We start from the raw sequence: 13,822 nt of genomic DNA on the forward strand, positions 1-13,822 counted from the left end.
GATAAACGGTTTGACCATTTTATACTGTGAACTTACTGTTCTTACACAATATGTCCTCTCGGTTAGTAGAGGTAAAGTTTTGATTCAATTGAACCATTTTGCTTGTTATTGAATCAATACAAATCAAAGACAATGCTGTAAACGTAATACTTTCTTTATTTTGTTCACTTTATTGTAAACAAATTTGAACAATAAAAATGTCTTAAAAAAATCCTTTAATACAGAACATATACCACTAAATAGTCAATTAAATGGGCATACAGCATAACTGTTGCCATGTCTGTGTCACATCTGAGGGGTGGCCTTGAGCTGAAGCTGGAGTATAACAGAAGCTGGGTTCTTTAATAATTTTAGACTGCATAATAGATGACTAAAGATGGTAGAGGAACTCTACACAGGAGTAATGATGAAGTCACTGAAGAGTAAGGGCAAGAAGGTAAGTATGGGCTGACTAGAACTGATGCTGATCAATACTGGATGCTGCTTGGAGAAGTAAACGCAGGTAAGAATATTCAAGTAGTTGTCACTAGCGGGTTCACTAGAGAGGTTCACTGATGATGACAATGGCAACAGCAGGTATCTGCCAATGGTGGTATTGATGTTTTGTGGTTGGTGAATGGTAACCACAGTGAAATGATGAACTAGCAAGGGCTTAGTTGTAGATAGACTTGAATAGCAGGCTCTGTGGATTATCAGCTAGAAACAGTTTGCACTGAAAGGAAGGGAGTAATATCCTAATCTGGATACTGGAGGAGTCAGTCTGTGGCAGGATGGGAAAGCCACAAGTACAGTAAATAGTATTAGTACTTAGGAGCTATTAATGCTGCTTCTCTATGGACATTGCACTGACTTACTTCTGAGCCCAGCTTCTTCCCCTATATAGGCAGAGCATGCCGGAGATAGGCTACAGGGGAATGACATCAAAGATGATTGACGGGATTGGTTTGGTAGGAGCATGTGGGCAGATCCAAAATAGTGGCGCCCATGCCGGCGATTGGCGTCCACATGGAGAGGCCTGAGGCCTGTACTGAAGCAGAGAACCATCAACCGTCATACCACTACCCGGGCTGTGGATTTACCCCAGCCACATCTGCTGGCGTGTACAGCGAGGAACTCTGGCCACGCGTCTCTGGTGCTGATCAGGAGGCAAAGTGCTGCGGACAGATTGAAGGTGACAGTCTGCGTGCAAGCTTAGTTAAGCAGCCCAATGGCAGATAAGTATAAACCTTGAATCGTGACAGTCTGGAAGGGCCTCTTCCTTTTTCTTTGTTCTTTGCTCTAGGCTTGATTATAAGATCTTTACTAATCATGAGTATTTGCATTGGAGATTTAGAAGTCAAACTTGTGGCATTCACTGATGACCTCTTGTAATTACACACACAAACACACAGGGGTAGATTTATTATAGTGGAGCTAAACACGCTGCTATAACAGTTTCTGCTTTGCCTCATTAGCGAGGCGAAGCAGGAGGGGACACCGACAAGATGTATCAACATCTTGCCGGCCGAAGCGGGGGAGCGCTAACTCCCCCCTCCGGCAATGTCCCCTCCTGGAGACAGCGCATCAGTTAATACTGATGCACAGTCTCCTTCCCCCAGCCGTCTCACTGCACATGTGCGGGATCTCGCTACTCTCGCAAGATCCCCAGCGCAGCTCAGAGCCAGCAGCAGGGACAGCGCTGTCCCTGCTGTGGGCATAGGGCTGCAGGCGGCGGAATGGTCAGCGATGCTGACCGTTCATAAATTAGGCAGGATGCAGGCGCGCAGCACGAAATATCGTAGCTGCGCTATGCCTCCTGCCTTACACCACCGCCGGTAAAGTACCCGCTCGGCGGGTGTCATAGATGTAGTGAAGCGCTATCCCCTGCTTCAGCGCACGGGGATAGCGCATATGCCCCACACCGCCGGATCATAAATCTGCCCCACAGTAACTTGGAAACCTGTTTGGATAAGACCGCAGATTTTTGGCCAGTTTATGACAGCTCTTGTTAATAGAGTAGGCAAAAGCTGTCTCATTCAGAGTGGATACCATACTTGGTATTTTGCCTATTATACTCACTGTTCAAGATAATAAAAAGATTCATGAGAAATTTTGAATACCCAATTGGCAGAATAAGAAATCTAGAATTGGTTACCAAACTTCAGCTGTTACCCCCACTTCATGGTATTTACCTGAATGTTTATGGTTTTACTATGCTGAGAACATCAGATAATAGGATTTTAATACCTACCGGTAAATCCTTTCCTCGGAGTCCATATGGGATATTGGGGATTTCATCATAACATGGGAGAAGAGAGGTATCTGCAGGAGACAGGCACATAGAAGCTCTTTTACTGGGTGTACTGGCTCCTCCCCACATGACCAGGTTATCTGAAAACTGTGCCCAAAGGAATGGAAAGTATATAAGAAAAGGATATAACTATGTGTTAACATATAAAATGTATTAAAGTGGTGACATGCAACCAACACACCCATAATACAACATTGGCCAAGAACATGATTGGCAATATAACTGAAGTCAAGAAAACAGTGACAGTATAACTGTAATTCAAGAGAACAGTAACTGGATCCATTATTCAGGATCAACAAGGCAGCAAGATCCCGGACTGAGACAGGCGCCCAATATCCCATATGGACACCGAGGAAAGGATTTACCAGTAGGTATTAAAATCCTATTTTCTCTATCATCCATATGGGATATTGGGGATTTCATCATAACGTATGGGAATTATACCCAAGATTCAAAGACGGGCGCGAATGTGCTGAGATTGCTGCAGCACCGCATTCCCAAACTGAATGTCCTCCTTGGTAATGGTGTCAAATTTATAAAATTTGACAAATGTATGTTGGCTCGACCATGTAGTTGCCCTACATAGCACTGCCCTGGTAGAATGAGCCCTAACAGTAGCAGGGGCCAGGCAGGCCAGCCATAGCATAGGCCTGATTGATAGCAGTACAATGCCACCGTGCAATTGATTGCTTTGAGACCTTTATTCTGGGCACGTACAGAACAAGAGGGAATCTGTTTTGCAAAGCCTAGCCGTCCTCTGGACGTACAACCTGAGAGCCCAAACCACATCCAATGTAGCAGGGATGTCCGAGTGAGGCCCACCTGCTAGAACCACAATAGGTTGGTTCAAATGAAAGGTCAAAACAACCTTTGGAAGAAACCGTGGGTTCGTTCTGAGTTCCGCCCTATCCTCATGCGTCCTCCAAATCAGCCTGTTCTGGATAAACAATAGGCTGCTTTTTCTGGGCTCCAAAGAATGGGCCCCCCACTACAGACTCAGTTAAAGGGAGGTCTAACACTTCCCGAATGGCCATAATGAGTGGTTCAGTGCCTGTAAGTGCAGGCTGCAAGTCCTGTAAGGGCTCATCTAAATCCTCCCCCACCTCAGCCTCCTCATCTGTATCAGGAGGGACAGCATCTGCGCCCCGTTTATAGGAGTGGGGGTTAAATTATCCACTCTGGCCAACAGAACAGATAGGTCCTGTCTGACTCGGAGTCTGAGCAGTGTTTGCAGATAACTGAGAGGACACATCAGCATGTTCTTTATGGAGCTAGCCCAGTCTGGTTCTTGAGAGGCAGACTGCATATTCCCACTAAGCTGGGGTGAGACACCACTGAGCACTGGGGAAATACAAACTTCACAAGTCACTTGTGAAGTAGTAGAAGCAGGTGAAAACTTCACACTGCATAACATGCAGGTTATTTTCCTGACCATGATGGGGGAACAACAACCTGAACCCACACTCACACACAATGATTGTATCTAATGTACAATAATCACACTATGTGACAGGTAATGCACTACATGTATTACAGCCGATGTATGGCAGCTTAGCAAGTCTGTGGGCAAGACTCAGAGGCACTGAGGGGGACCTGTACACCAATATCCTAGCTCTCAGATTGGAGAGAGCTGGTAACATACATAAACCACAGAGGATTATATATACTTGCATTTATTAACCCTTCACCAAAGTTAAAAATTGGCAAAAACCTGTGCTGTCACTGCTGCAGAACTTCCTTTCTTTCCCCACCACTGAGGAGTGTCCCAGGAGGTGAATAATGGAGATTACAGTGTCCAGGGAAAAGTAGGAAGCTGTTAGTTTGGTGCCCTCAGAGGTAAGGTCCCTCTCTGAGTAAGCCCTGCCCATTGCATAGTGCTGGGGGGGTTACACATATTTATACGGGAATCTGGCCATAATAGCCATAAATGCGGTAAGCGGCTTTTGGGGTACAGTAGCAGCACCTAATTAGTCTGTGGCAGGGCTGCAGCGATAGCCGCCGTCATCTTGCTGCATCGCATACTGGGGTGCGCACTGAGGGACCCCCGGGTCACACTCACCACTGATGTCTTCAGGCTGAACCAGGGGTGTGCAGCATGCTGGGGGTGAGCTACACTGACATCTAAGCGACCGCGGTGGCAAACACCCTCTCAGTGGTCCTGCAGCAGGGTCAATTCGGTAACTAAAGAGGCCAGCAATTAAACCCTTCCCTTGGTTTCCCACAATGCAAGAAGGCTGTTTAAGCCCAAACAGCAGACCCAAAATAATAAAAGAAATAAAACTGAAGAAAAACTCCACAGTGCTTCACAGTGACCGCCCTTTCCTGAGGGCACATTTTCTTAAACTGGTCAAGTGGGGAGGAAGTAGAGGGGAGGAGCCAGTACACCCAGTGAAAGAGCTTCTATGTGCCTGTCTCCTGCAGATACCTCTCTTCTCCCATACGTTATGATGAACCATGGTTATTTGCTTGATTAGTTATGGTTGCGTCATGGTGTAAAAGGGTCCCTGAAAAATAACCCGGGTCCAGTGACTCTGGATTTCAACCTGGGTAGATTACAGAGTTGATCCTGGGAAGGATCGTTGTTACAGCACAATGCAAATGTGTAATCCGTGTCCTCCGACCCAGGTCCTGTTCAAACCCTATGGAGAGCCAGCTCACTGGGGCTTGAAGACTATGTAATCTCCAAGTGGCAACAGAGGAGAAACCCTGCCAATAATCCAGGTAGTCTGTTATGTGAATAAGTTTCAAGGCAAATGTGACACCGGTTGATACCCATGTTTAGTGACCTGGGAATTTGGTAGACTTGGGGGGGATCATTTAACATTGAATATTTGTGGCTAATATCACCAAAACACCCATCTTCAGGGGTTAGCCACAAATATTAAAGTACCTAGCAAAATGTATCTAGGAGGGACCGCAGAAGGAATCTCCGATCCCTCCTGCCCCACTCACAGCCACATTCCCCATAGGTTAATATGAGGGATGCAATGCTGCCAGTAGTACCAATATTGGGCAGCACTGCATCGGATGCCACCATTCTTCAGACCATAGGCTACTTGCTGCACTGGTGGAGGAGCAGTGCAGTCAGAAGAGGGGGGGGGTGGGGGTGTCTGCGCTAACCGCGCATATGCAGACCCCAGAGAGGTTACAGGCTGCCAGATAAAATGGCGTCTGTCTGACAGGCATTTTATCTGCACATGTTTGTCAAGAATAGATAATGGCTCTTATTCTGGTTCACTCGCAAAGGCAAATTCCTTCACAAATGGACAGAACCATGTGCACTGCAGGTGGGGCAGATATAACTTGTGCAGAGTGTCAATGCCTAATTTTTCCCAGCATATAATTTCCATAATTATAATTATAACCATGCCCATAACATTAATAATAGTCAGGGATAAATAATCTTTTATCCCATATATGTCATGCTTGGTCTCTAAATGAGCGAAATTACACTAGCTGTCAGATGTTAGTTATTAGAATTCCATATCATGTCGCACTCACATGTTAAACAAATTATAAGTTCACAGTAGAATAGTCACAGAAAAACCAGCTAAGCCAGTCACAGGATACTGTAAACAAAGGGGAGTGATACCAGGTGAATGAATAGATTCTCCCCTCCCCCGAGAGTTCTCTTGAAAGCAAGAGAGAATCAAATGGTTCAGTGTGTGTTTGTAGCAGCAGACGAAAGGAGCGATGGGACTGAACTCGCCAGGACATGATTGAGGAATAAGTACCAAATGTTTATATTACTGTGTATCAGGCATGGCTTGGAATATTGATAATGGATAGAGCTTATTCATGAGAGTATGGTTCAGGTATGGAGTGTAGAAGGTCTGAGAAGGTCAAATGATTGGAAGGTATGTGAAACGTGACTGTTAGAGATAAAGTGAGGATTGGAATCTGATATATATGGGTATGTGTAGCTGTTATGATTTGTGAGCAAGGATATGCTTAAATTAGTAGAGATAGCTGTGTACGTTTACATGTGGACGGCCTATCGGCTGTGTGCCATGTGCTCAGCCACGTGCTATCATCATGGATTGTATTGTGGTTCACAATAGCTACATATAGCAGCAGTCGGTAGATTATATAGATTGGTATTTGTAAGGATAAGCTGTAGTGATTATACTGATTTGAGCATGGTGGATGCTATTACTATGTAAGCAGAATGAGGCCTAGAATAAGAATTGTAGACATGCGCTCAGGCCCGGCCTGCAGTGTGTCCTTTGTGCAGGTAAATGGTTAACATTGGAGTTTTGGACTGGCCCATGTGTGTCTTAGTGTGGTTGTAATGGAGTTCTGTAATATATTGTCTGGATTCTTTGTATTGAAGTGTGTGTGTCTGCGTCCCAGAATGGATTAGCCCTGAGTTGTTTCTATTGGAGAGTGTTAATACTATGTGTGATATCCAGTGAGAATATCTAGACAAACCAGCAGAGAAAACCAACTTATATGAAACAAATGTTGTTAGCATGTGATGCTCGGATTGTGTGGGTAATGGCATGTGATGTGATCAGGGTATGATTAGTCCTTAGATTGTATAATGCTATTTAAGTGTTCTGTACAGAAGTACATGGTAGATTAATGATACATGAAGAAGTGTATAGCTTTATTTAATGTGTTTGATGGATGTGCAAGTTATAGTCAGGATTGTGAGTATCGCATGATGCAGGTTAGAGGTTAATTTGGAGTAAATGTTGTGAATAGAAATTATGAACGTACAGTCAGTTTATGTGTGATTGCCAGGCGGAAGTTAATAGTCTTTTGCTAAGGTTTCCTTTGTGTGCTATGTAGTGGAATCTAAGATGGCGGAATGCCATGTGGCAGACTAACATGTGTTCTAGCTAAGATGGCCGCTGCCTCACATACACGCCCCTTTCTCCCCCTTACAGCATTATATTCACATTTATATATATATACATTCATATATATTTATCACTGAGGGTAGCTTTATTTAAGGATGCTGGAGCAATAATCGTTATTATGTATAATACCTGTATTGTTATATTTATTATCCATGATACAGTTTCATCTGGTTACACTTATAAATAATATTCATTGATTATAAATCTGGACATTCAATTATTGGTTGCGTGCGAAATGAATAAATTAGATAGACTTTGCATATATAAATAAATGGACTTCCTTAGATGGGGCCTCAGTCCTCGGGATTAAGCATTTGACGATGTGCGGATATGCGCAGGTTTGCGAATATCGGCAGGTGTGGGATCATCTACCAGAAAAGAAGAAAAAGTTTTTTTTTTTTTTTTTTCTGGTGCGTTTTGTGTGTTTCCATATTACTGCCGGTTAGGGGCCTGTGTTGGATCTGTAGTATTACAAAGCTCTAATTTGAACTTTGGGACAAAAGGAAAAACATTTATTTATATTTAAATACCAAGATGCGATTCTATAAGTATATTTGTTATAATAATTTGTTTTCTCACATGCGAGGTTATCCCTTTTGATGTTTATCTTTTAAATAATAGTCAGATATGATTGGCAAGGGCTGTTTCAGGTTGAATTGTTTTTTTTAAATTTGAATTGTTTTATAAGCAGTGCAAATTTTGAATAAATGCACATCTTTTATAATTGCAGCAGAAGCGGATTATAAGGGAATAATGTATAGCCATAAATTGCAGGTATTTTACTGCAGACAATCTCAACCTGAGAAAGCCATTGTATAATTGTATGTCGCAAAGAATTCTGGGTAAAAATGCTATTTCTACTAAATAAATTTATTTTATTTTTAGTATATCTTTCAACATATGGTAATGAGAATAGTAGGCATTGCCAGTGCTAAGAGTGTTTAATGGTAAACTTTCATTCCCATAATTGATAGGATTGAGTCATAAGTATTTTTGCTTTAGAAAGATAAAAGCAGAGAGAGATAAAATACCAGTCAATAGAAAAATCATGTACAGTTAAAATCAACAAATTCCAAGCAGTATGAAATTTTGAATGTTACTCTAAAGTGTTACATTTAAAACTGAAACAAATTGTTACCAAATATGATATATAACATTTTTCTTTTTTCTATTCCAGGCTAAAAGACAGAAAAAGATTCTTAACTTTTAAAAGTGCCAGCCAGAGGGTATTTAGATGTAAATTAAGGTGTTGAGACAATAGATTTACAACCATAGCCAAAAGGGAGAGTTTGAATAGGAATGGTTCATTTATACTCTCCCAGCAGAGACTGTAGTTTTGAATAGGCTCAATAGACAGAATATTTCTTTTTGTTACTATTGTGATCTTTATCCCAAATGCATAAGTGCAGGAAAACTGTAAGAGGTATTGTACTGTGTGGAGTTTGTTTGTACCTGTTAAGAGTAAAATTGCATTTGTTTTCCCCTGTGAATGTGAGATATCTACAGTATTGTAAGAGGTGTTAAATTCATAGTGCCATATCCTTGCTAACCACAAATGTTATAGAAAGAGTGTATTGTTTGGATTTCTTGAATAATTAAGTTACTGTGGGACACAACGCCAAGTGGCAGAGTGTGAACCCACATAAGTATGCAAAAGAAGGCGGGACTCGGACACATGGGTGTCAACGTCTGCCGCTCATAGAGACACTGTTTGCGTGATGGACACATGTGCTGGCGCGTGTGATTGCCTAGGTACGCTGTACAGGTAAATGCCCAAGGATGGGTAGTGATACTTAATTGAGTGATAATTACAATTCATAAATTGAGTAAGACTCCTGTTGAGTTACAAACAGGATTCTTTTATTATTGTTCAAAATTCAAGAAATTCAAATAGTATTGATTAAATTCCCATTGATAGTCAAGGGAACACTCGTGTGACATCCAGTAGAAGAGCTACCAGCCTAGGAAGATTTTCTGTACAGAAATATTTCAAGTTTAAGCATAAGACCATAAGATGTATAGCGCCCAGTGTGAAACATAACTAAGGTGAACGGGTGTGTGACGGCACGACTCAGCGCAGTGTAGTCCAGTGTAGGACAGTCCAGTTAGGACAGGGTGTACGTGCCGACGTACACATAGGAACTGCCCCTTCAGTGGAACTAAATTCCGCTAGGAGGGTACAAGAAGATACATCGGAACCCAGTTGTTTCCGATTAGCTACTTTAGAAATCCAGTTTCTGGGGGCACAGGAAAACAAGTTTGTTGTGCCCTGGAGAAATTAGGCCGCACCTTGCAAGTTGGCTAGAAGTTCGCTGCTAGTTGAAAGACTTGGTGATTGAGTATCATACCTCGTATCCTTCGCACCTGCTTGACTGTGGGATGTTCTAGGAAGCTGTAGAAGTGAGTGTTTGGGGAGCTCTCAGACCAGTAATAACCCACCGGTATCTATTAAACTGTGAACGTTTATTCCTGTAATTATGGGTAATAACGGGTCACGCTGTGATAACGTGCATGTTAGGGAGGAAGCAAGCCGACCAAAAGGATCGGCTGCTTTTATTATGTGCTGTGAGCACGGTGAACGAGCAGTTGTTTACCAAAAGAAATGAAAAAGGAATACACAGGCAGCAAGTTAGAATTTCCCAGTGTTGATAGCTTCGAACCGAAAGAATTACACAATAAGAATTGAAAATATGTCTGCTCTCATCAAACGCGAGGTAAGAAGAGGCATAGTGTTTGTTTAAAACTGTGGTATAGGAAAATGGCAATAGGAAAAGTGATGACAAAGATGCAATTAGACTGTTAATGCAGAATAGCAATACCCCTCCCATTCGTATATAATGGGACCAGTTATTCTAAGGTGTCTGATGTAATTGTGAAACTGACTAACCTATACCCTGTGTCAACTCCTTGTTAAGGATTAGTAAGTGTTGACGTAATATTCAAGACAGCTGTCGTCTCCGAGACAAGATAAGTTGAATGTAAGGCGGAGTCGAACAGCCAGAGAGGATGCTGTTTTTCCCAAGTGGTAAGAGACGGTACGGTCAATGCCAAATTGACACAGCTGGAGAAGTAGGTATACTGGTTTCACACTGACTCAGGTAATAAGTATTAAGGTAACAAGATAAATTGAGAATGCCAAATTGTATTTGAAGTTAATTACATCCCCAGGTTAATAACTGCTGTAGGTATAGAGAAGCAGAGATGTCGCACAAATGAAGAACGGTAACTAGCAAAACTCCTAAACTTTCTTTCTCCCCTTTAGCAAGTAGATTAAAGATTTAAAAGTAGAACACAATATTACAGCGAACACATGAAGGTTTAGACTATGGTAAGACATACAGGTATAGAACACAAGGAAAGGTAGAGAACAAGATAACATGTTCTATTCAAAGGAGTACTGCATACGATCCGCCCTCGGTACCAGGGTAATGACGTATTGGGAAATTTGTTTTTGAAACATGCTTGTTCATTACATGACATATAGTTCCCAAGACACATATGTATGTAAACACATAGAGATAGGGAAGTGGTTAAAAGTTAATAGCCACCTAGTGGTGACTTGTATGTGATGTAATTGTCAGTCCAGGTTCTTAGGAATCAGGTAAGGAGAAATGGAAGTTAGTTTATACGTACTCTCTTTTGTTTGTTTGATTGTCATTGTTTGTTTTGAATGGTTCGGAGAATCAGACATATGTCGTGTAAGGTGTCTAAAGATTTGTTTTTCTGTTTGTTGTTTAGCTAAGCCAGAAAGAGCTGTGAATTGACCCGGTCAAATGTGACACATTGAATTTGGAAACCCCTATTGCTCCTAATTGCATGGAGAGCGTATGGACCTAACATTGAAAAAGTTTCATCCCCTAGACACAGTGTTTTTAAAAGAGATTTAAAAATCTCAAGATATTGATAGTGTTAGGTCCAGATGTCAAGTAACTGATAGTCCCTAGTGATTAGACAGAGAAGAGGAAAATGAGAGATTGAATATTCTGAATATCTCAGATTTCCTCTAGTCACATTTTTCCGAAGAAGAACACAGATTATCTGGCTCAGAAAACTGTATTTGTAATATATGGAGTGATATAGAGGTTAAATTGAAAGAAGTTTGGTAGTACAGGGTAGAAATACCCTTAAATAAATTAGAGCGCCACCTAGTGTCAAAAGACAGTAAGGCGAGGGTTAAACTGTAGCACTCTAGAGTGTAGAAGCTTCGCAGATGTGGGAGGCGGGATATTTTTAACGCTTGGGAAGTTCTTTCTGTTTATGTCTCTGCAGGGAAACAAGTCGACGACAGAACTATCGGAAGTCTACAAGTGGATCGGATGGAATACAAGAAGCCAAGAATGGTAGGGAAAATAGGTAGAAATGCAAAAATATTGATACTTCTTTTTCCTACAGATGCAATGGAGAAGTAGAGATGAGCTCAACCGTAGACAGATGATGGTCCTCGAGATGACGACTTGGATACCGACAGATGACTAGACAGGAACCCAGCTAGAAAGCCCCAAGAGCCGACGAAATACACAAGCCGACCAAGAGAATGATGACCCCTAGACGACCCCACGTCGTGATGAGCAGAAAACCCACTAGAGACTTTTTAGCCCTTAGTTTTAATGTCAAGAGACACTAGGAATGACCCAAAAGGCGTAGAAGGTTTTTGTCCTGGGACCCTATTCAGGTTTTTAATCCCCTACTGCCCAAGGAGAAATGACTGTTCTCCACTCTTTCAGGAAATCTTTATAATACTCTGTCAAATTTGTTCGTTATGATTGTTCATCAATGTTTTCCCAGCATCCTTTGTAGGACATATGAAGGTTGTTCAACCCTGTACACCCTGCGGTAGGTAACACAACACCTATGCAGGAACACTACACCCACATAGACTACACATACACTCCCCAAATGTATCATTCAGCGGTGTGTGTCTGGGCTGTGGCCCTACAACTATTGTGAGGTCATGGTCTGGACATGCCGGCGTTAAGTAAATGCACTCCCCCATTTATTATTAATCTCGGATTAAGCCATTGCGCAAAAATGATACATCCCCTTCTTTATACATATACACATAAGTTCCACCCTTTAAAAATCTTTTTTTTTTATCAATGAAAAATAATTTTTATGAAAAATATTGAAATTTTATGAATTATGAAAATTAATGCGGAAATTATGCATTATTAATGTGACAGTTTTATATACTGTCAAATGGACGACTGTCAATGCCTAATTTTTCCCATCATATAATTTCCATAATTATAATTATAACCATGCCCATAACATTAATAATAGTCAGGGATAAATAATCTTTTATCCCATATATGTCATGCTTGGTCTCTAAATGAGCGTAATTACACTAGCTGTCAGATGATAGTTATTAGAATTCCATATCATGTCGCACTCACATGTTAAACAAATTATAAGTTCACAGTAGAATAGTCACAGAAAAACCAGCTAAGCCAGTCACAGGATACTGTAAACAAAGGGGAGTGATACCAGGTGAATGAATAGATTCTCCCCTCCCCCGAGAGTTCTCTTGAAAGCAAGAGAGAATCAAATGGTTCAGTGTGTGTTTGTAGCAGCAGACGAAAGGAGCGATGGGACTGAACTCGCCAGGACATGATTGAGGAATAAGTACCAAATGTTTATATTACTGTGTATCAGGCATGGCTCGGAATATTGATAATGGTTAGAGCTTATTCATGAGAGTATGGTTCAGGTATGGAGTGTAGAAGGTCTGAGAAGGTCAAATGAGAAGACCCCTAAAACAAAGGATACTGGAACACCTTGGATCAATTCGTAACGCCAACACCGACAAAATAAAAATGAAGAAGTTAACAACAGTCGCCCGCCACTTCAACATCAAACATAACGATGATTGGAGAGGCCTCAAAGTTATGGGATTAGAAAAAATCTCACTTGGAATCCGTGGCGGGGATCTTACCAACACTCTCCTCAGAAAGGAGAGCGAATGGATATTCAAACTGAACTCACTAAATCCAACTGGGATGAATGAAAACATAAACTTTGGTGCATTCCTGTAGATCTCTATGGCTCACTCACCAATCCCCACCTATGACCCCAGTATGTCATGTCACTCCTTAATCATTATTTCTCACTGTATTTTTAAACTTATAATTTTTCACTCACCGTGATGACACCTTTAGTCATCACCCTATTGGTACACTCACATGGAGTCACTGAACATGCCGGAATCAGCTGAATATTACGACCAAACCTATGCTGGATCGCCCAAACTCGACCGAACTTGGAAGCTAAGCAGCATTGGGCCTGGTAAGTAATAGGAAGGGAGACCTCCTATGAACACCAGGTGTCGTAAAACACAACAATGGTCACCTGGCTCACAATATTCACCCTAATAAAGATATTTATAGCTAATACATGGTGTCCTCTCATTTATATTATCTCACCAGATAAAACTACTCACTAATCCCTCCCCCCCTTTCCCCATCACCCTATGCACAGTCATCACCATAGTAATATGCACTCTTCACCAGCGGCTCAGAACGATTATACCCCATAGTATCCATCTAATATGCAACCCCTAAGAGGAAAATCTTTGAGCAAGCATTCCTCCGTACATAGGACAGACAATTCCAGGCATAATATTGTACCAACCATGCATGCCTGCCAACTAAAATGTCAACATACGGAGTCC

The 13,822-nt window shown here is 41.7% G+C and overlaps 1 pseudogene; it reads left to right on the forward strand.

Moving 5' to 3' along the window:
* Positions 1-13,367: 13,367 nt before the first annotated feature.
* LOC146060921 (5S ribosomal RNA) lies at positions 13,368-13,486 on the forward strand (annotated as a pseudogene).
* Positions 13,487-13,822: the final 336 nt, after the last annotated feature.

This window comes from Crinia signifera, chromosome 2 (genome assembly GCF_055691185.1).
Source record: "Crinia signifera chromosome 2, ASM5569118v1, whole genome shotgun sequence".
Taxonomy (NCBI): Eukaryota; Metazoa; Chordata; class Amphibia; order Anura; family Myobatrachidae; genus Crinia; species Crinia signifera.